The 7,000-nt window shown below is 41.8% G+C and overlaps 1 long non-coding RNA gene across 1 annotated transcript in view; it reads right to left on the bottom strand.

The window, feature by feature from the left end:
* Window positions 1-274: 274 nt before the first annotated feature.
* The window catches only part of LOC140134272 (uncharacterized), a 38,790-nt gene continuing 32,064 nt past the window's right edge, over window positions 275-7,000 (bottom strand). Inside the window, exons 2-3 of the long non-coding RNA XR_011856174.1 lie at window positions 1,224-1,260; window positions 275-739 (exon numbers count right to left, since the gene is read on the bottom strand). This is a non-coding gene — a long non-coding RNA (uncharacterized lncRNA). The remainder of the gene's footprint in view (window positions 740-1,223; window positions 1,261-7,000) is intronic.

Raw genomic sequence — 7,000 nt, 5'->3', positions numbered from 1 at the left:
AAAAACCATAGCTCTTGAATGATGTAACCTTGGAAGATCATTTCAAAAAAGGAAATATGAGCATATGTCATAAATGGAAAAAACTGCCCTCAGTTTCAAACTAAATTATTTTCCTGTTGGCAGAAAAAAAATCCTTAGAAGTTCGTGTCAATAAAATTTGTTGGAAGACTCAGAAACTTTTTATTTACTGCGCTGTATGTCTTTTATTGAAAAATAAATTCATGTACATGTTTCTTGTGGTAAAAGTGTAACTATGATTTTATAATGATAGGGGACATATACAAATATAATATTACATTACAGAGTACAAACTGTCATATGGAACAATAGGAGTGAGGGCACCGCAAGAGCTTTCTTTTCAGAGTTATGCCATTTTTATCTCCTAAGCTACTTGTCAGAAATCTTCCTCAGCAGTGCAGATGGGCAGAGACTAACCACTTCCTGCTTTTGTCCTGGGATGAGTTAATTATAAGCTACTCTCACTTCCCATGATGCTGTGTGTTGTCTCATGGAGTAACTTATAAAATACAGTAAGTCTACTAAGCTTTACATAGTCTTTTCATACATATAGTGACAAGTCTGGCAGCTTTTATGACATGGTGTGGAATAACTCGGAAGAAGTATTAGAATCCAGCAGTAAACCAGTTACATAAAGTGTAGACTGTGCTCTGTGAGATAGTGTCCAGAGAGCAGGTCCAGGAGGAAGGTTGCTGCAGAGGAGTCTAGGATACATCTTCAGCTGCAGAGAGAGAGAAACAGTTTTGCAGAATTACAAACTGAGATGGAGGAACTGATAGGGAACAAGAGCTTCTTCCTCACTATTCGAAGCAGTAGAGTTCTGCATTGGAAGATCTGCAGACACACGGCTCTACTGCTAGCTATACACAGAGAGCATCAAATAACTTCTCCCTCCATCCAAAGTGAGGATGAGGCAGCAACCCCTGCCCTCCAACCCCTAAAACCAGCAGTTAACACAAGAAATTCTAGGGTTCTAACAAAGGACAGTTTCAGATAGATATGCAGCACAATCTGTGTAGACAGCAATGGCAAGGTTAGGCTAAACTGAGGAGGATAGCAAAGAGACTGCTGGTAATGAAAGTAAAAGACAAAGTTGCCCTACATCACAAGATGCTAAAGAGCAGAGTTGTTCTTTAGCGTCATAGAAAATTTTAGGGTCTGCACAATAACAAAGACATAGGTTACATGTTCATTATTAGCCTTACCTTTAATCCTGGAGAAGCTGGTAGCAGGCCAATGTATCTAAGTGAAAAAAGGGTGGGCATCAATCTACTTGCTATATCATTCATTTGTGCCATTAACAAAAGCCTTATCTGAATTCAGGGTTTCCACTAGGAATTTTGGCCCCCTGACTGTAAGATTTTTGTGGGCCCCCTCCAATGGCGTCCATTCCCACGTTGATACATACATACATAGCATTGTATACACATTTTTTTTGACCAAAACATATTTAAGCCATGACAAGCTACACTCTGCACGTGCCCACTCAGTATATAGAAAGCCCCTAAATATGCACTCTCAGTGTATAGATAGCCCATGCACGTGCCCAAACAGTATATAGATAACCCCTGCATGTGCCCACTCAGTATATACTGTAGATAGCCCCTGCATGTGCCCACTCAGTATATACTGTAGATAGCCCCTGCATGTGCCCACTCAGTATATAGATAGCCTCTGCACGAGCCCACTCAGTATTAAGATAGCCCCTGCACGTGCCCACTCAGTATATAGATAGCGCCTGCACGTGCCCACTCAGTATATAGATAGCCCCTGCATGTGCCCACTCAGTATATAGATAGCCTCTGCACACGCCCACTCCGTATTAAGATAGCCCCTGCACGTGCCCACTCAGTATATAGATAGCCCCTGCACATGCCTATTCAGTATATAGATAGCCCCTGCACGTGCCCTCTCAGTATGCCCCCTTTAATGAAATTTCCACCCCAGTTGCCCCCCTTAAATTAAATGCCCACCCCAGATGCCCCCTTTACATAAATCCCACCCCTATCACAAATGTTATGTTGACACCATGATGGCGGCCCGGCTGAATTGCATGTATGACTTCATAGAACCCAATAGTGAGTTGTATTATGTTTTTATATTTTCTTTGTTACTACTTTCATTTACTATAATACTTCACTAAAAATGAGTCTTCCATGAATTATTTTTTAATGATTGATGGGATCATTCCCAATTAAGCCAAACATCTGTAAGATTGTAACCTATAAGTCTATTTCATTAAAAGTTGTCTCCACACAAAGTCAGATGTAGGTGGATGAGTGTCAGATTATACCCAAATATTACTCATTTCCTATGAGCTCAACCACCAATGAATGTTCTGGCCCAGAACTTTTGCATAACTTTTTAAGTAAAATTATTCTTTACTTTTAGGATCTTTTATGTGTGATCTCAATATATTTTGGCAACTTTCACATCTGTGCCTTTGTTGCAAATATTGGTAAAAATCAAGGCAATGAAACTGAAATTACAAAAACCGAAATAAAAGCCCTGTAGATCCCATGTCTATTATAATGGATGTTTATAATGGGTATGAGTAGTACTACCAGGGGTAAACCTAACGGTCTGCTGCCTGAGGCGAGCTATAGAACTGCACTGCTCCACCCCATCCAGTAGGTGTATAACACATTGGGGCTCATTTTCCTACCTGTCCACGGAGTTCACAGAAAGTGAATTGTCTGACGATAATTCACTAAGATCGTGCGCCCGATATCCTGCAAGTGTCGCTTCCCCGCTCGGGTCCCCGGAGTTCACCTTCTTCTTCCTGGTGCATGTAAGTGCATTGTCTTGCAACACAATTTGAAAGTTAAATCCTGCGCTCAGTCCAAATCAGTCGGATCGTCCGACGGCACGCCCCCCAATTTGTGTCGCATGGAAGCCAGCGCAGCTGCGCCAAAAAGAGATTGCATGCGACATAATCCCAGAGCAGACACCTGTTAAATACTTGTCCAAAAATGAAAATTTGATCCATGACCCTTAGTCAATAAGTCTGATTATTGTTTCAGCACTTGGGTTCTCTATACAGTGTATCACACCCATACTGACATCGGATAGGGAAGAGACACTATTTGTAAGTGTCAGGTCCTGCAGTTTTTTAGCAGTTGACTGCACCCCTGATGCTGCTCCCTATTTTGTTCCAGGTGGTGATGCCTGAGGCAAGGGACTCAACTTGCATCATGGCTGGTCCACTCCTGAGAACAACAAAGGGGATTGGTCTTGTAAAATGGATGTAGCCTAACACTATAGGGCTGTACACAGAATGTTTGTGCATTTTTTCTGTTGTGAACTTATAGAGGTTTAAACTTATATTAGACTTAGGTCCCTTGGCTATAAGTAGAGATGAGCTGACCCAAATTCGGTCGGCATCCTCCATTCAACATGTTGCTTGATGGGTTGCAGAGCAGCCAATCAGGAAGCTTTGCTTATTGATACATTTTGATCCGGAATGTCCAACGAAGATTCGGAGCTGCCGCGATTCACTAAGATCATGCGTCTAATTTCCTGCATGTGTCGCTTCCCTGCTCAGGTCCGCCGGAGTTCACCTTCTTCTTCCCGGTGCATGTGAGTGCAGATCTTGTGACACAATTTCATTTTTAAATCCTGCGGTTTGTCCGAATCAGTCGGGTTGTCTGTCGTCCACGCCCCTCGATTTGTGTCGCATGAAAGCCGGCACCGATTTGCCACAATCCGATTGCGTGCGCCAAAAACCAGGGGCAATTCAGGGCAAAAAGGAAAAATTCGGGAAACCCGACGAAAATGCGTCCGACGGACCCTTAGTAAATGTGCCCCACAATTTGAAATTGGCTTCTCTAGTCCGGCATTGGCCCAAGTTTCCTGGTGAGGACCCTAATGATACATCGCTTTGATTATTACTAGAAAATCCTTCTTCTTTTATTGCTTCCTATTCATCAACTAAAATGACATGCAATTATCCTGCATTTGGGTGGAATTACTAAAAAAACATAGAAGGGTTAACCAGAGGTTAACGTGACATCCCATGATGCAGTTTGTGCATTGTTAGCGTATATTCAGCGTATTACCAGGTCGGCTGCCATATGTCAAACACTAAATTACACTCTTCATAAATTGTGCATGAGAGGTCTTTTCTTGGCAGGTACACGCTGTTATACTTCATGATCAATAATTTGTTTCCACTGTTGCAGTGGAAACCGTTTGTCACCGAAAAATACATAATGGGGAACGGAAAATAGATTTGTCCTCTGCTGATTTACTAATTAAAGTAATGCTGAAATATGGTGTTCGGGTTTATGATACGTGCGCTGTATATACAGCAGAGGAGCACGGCTGATATAATAGCTAATTGGAAGGTGCCAAAAGACATGCGAAAGAATGTTACATATTTGACCTATATATTTGTTTATGTATCATAACACATATAGCAGCTGCATACAGCACTGTAGGTTTTTTCTGTCGTATCCAATGTCTTTAACCCCTTATCGCCGATGCTAGTTTTCAGCTTAAAGAACATCTACCACCAGGATGAAGGATTGTAAACCAAGCACACTGACATACTGGTGTGTGCCCCCTCCATTAAAACCAATGGAGCCCAGAGCCTCATTTGCATAATTTTAAAGCCTTTTTTTTAGTAAAAATCAGGGAATAAGAATCTAAAAGAAAAGCAGATCCTGCTGTGTACTTACATGGATCTACAAATACATGGATGACAATCCAAAGAGATGGTGTAGAGTCTCCGCACTATTCAGCCCTATAAGGCCCCACACGGGTATTAATGGGGATTGAATCGTAGGGGCAAAGAACTGCGTCCTGACGGCTCCAGTGTTTTCCCTGTACTGCACCGGTTCTTGAATAAAGTAGTTTCACATGTATGGTGAGTGCCGCCTTCTCTTCTTACATAAATACATGGATGAAATGTATAATAACGTTTTAAATAGGAAATTATTTAGTAAAACTGGTGGATAGTAAAATACATTTTAGCGACAAGAGCCAAACAGCAGCTAATAAGGTTTGTAATAGTCTATTGCAGTGGTGGCGAACCTATGGCACGGGTGCCAGAGGTGGCACTCATAGCCCTCTCTGTGGGCACCCAGGCCATCAGCCAGCACAAAGGTCACCATTCAGGACTCAAGACCTGAATCAAGGAGGTGTGGACAGAGCTTAATTATCATTGTAGCCCCTTCTCCAGACCTGCTAAGCCCCCCATTAGAGGGAAACTACAATAATAATACGAATTTCTCCTGTATTGGTGTCCTCAGGGCGCCAATACGTTTGAAAGCTGTTACTTTAAATTGGCCTTTGTGAAAAATATATGGCTTTTGCTTGTAGTTTCGGCACTCGGTACCTAAAAGGTTCGCCATCACTGGTCCATTGTAATGGTCTGTGACAACGACCTGCAATAAACTTTAGGTGCTCTAAAGTGTATACACCTTTTGTACCTTATGCACAGACACTGAACCAGCAGGGGGCTGCATGTTGTAAAACAAGACTATTTTAATAAGTGTATTTTAACATTTTTTCATGAAACCCAAATTGATTGAAATGACTGTAAAATAAGATTCATAAATGAGCCCACGCTTCAATCCAACATATGCACAAAGTTAATTTGAGAAGCATCTGTCCCAAAATATATTGTGACTTTAAATTTATACAAGATTTTGGAAAGGATAGACATTTCCTTCCTGATCTTCTATAAATGTATTCCATATAGATTAGACATACGGGTTACTCATCTGTAGCGCACGCTACATAGGAAGGTTAGGCGGTACTTTTTATTATGGGGCTTTAGCATGACTTACAGTATGTACTTGTCACAGCTCTCGCCAATTTCTCCCACAGTGTGAATGTACAAAATTAGTCTTCTGAATGAGACTTAAGACATTAATTACAAGAGCGGCTGACAGCTTGGGAACTGCAAAGTGTTACCATTCCCTCTCTCTCTACCTCCTACTCCTAACTTTGCTCTTATGTGCCTTTCAATGTTGCGAACACTATTCAGAATATACAAAGAAAAGTAATTGATATTTGGATGAAATCTGACATCCATTTTTCTAATTTTATGTCTCATTGAAAAAAAAAATGTTTTTTTAATATGTTTGATTATTGAAGTGTTCTGCTTGTTTTCTTTTCATCTGTACCTTACCTGACCTCTATTGCCATTATGGGGGTCATTTACTAAGGGTCCGAATCGCTTTTCTTCGTCGGATTTCCCAAATTTGTCCCATTTGCCACGGGTTTTTGGCGCACGCGATCGGATTGTGGTGTATCGGCGCCGGCATGCACGTGATGGAAACCGGGGGGGCGTGGCTGTAGGAAAACCCAACGGATTTGGAAAAAACACAGAATTTAAAAAAAATATATGTCGCTTGACACGCGTTTACCTGCGCCCAGCAACGGATGGTGAACTCCAGTGAACTCTGGCGAACTTCAGTGCAGCAGCGACACTTTCTGGACATCGGGCGCACTACCTTAGTGAATCCCGGCAGACCCGAATCCTCGACGGAGAACGCGCCGCTGGACCGGGTAAGTAAATCTCCCCCTATGTGTCTTAAGGAGTACTGTGAAGTTTTATATGGATTATTGAAATACATTACAGAGGTTGTCTCAGGATAATGGGCATCGAAAAGGGGCAAAGTCCTTCTTACTTCTTCCTTCTTACTTATATAAATGTCTCAAGAGTTGTGGGAGCTAAATCTTAATAGGGCATCTACCACCAGGAGGAAAGACTGTATGTAAATGAGCCTGAGGGAAACATTTTGTATAAATTGGGGGGTTTCAGCATGGGGGGAGGATAAAATCCACCCAAGTGGGCCCCCAACCCGATAATATTACCACCAAATATATCAAAATAGGACTGGCACTGTCCCTTAGCTTGTATCAAATCATATCTGCTTTACTGGAAGGAATCTAACTAAGGGTGGAGACTATTATGCACAACATGGTGGTGCAACGGATTATCATACACTTCAAAAAGAAAAAACAGATTCCA

This window comes from Engystomops pustulosus, chromosome 5 (genome assembly GCF_040894005.1).
Source record: "Engystomops pustulosus chromosome 5, aEngPut4.maternal, whole genome shotgun sequence".
Classification (NCBI taxonomy): Eukaryota; Metazoa; Chordata; class Amphibia; order Anura; family Leptodactylidae; genus Engystomops; species Engystomops pustulosus.
Note: the sequence above shows the minus strand (reverse complement) of the source record. Positions and strands in the feature narration are given on the sequence as shown.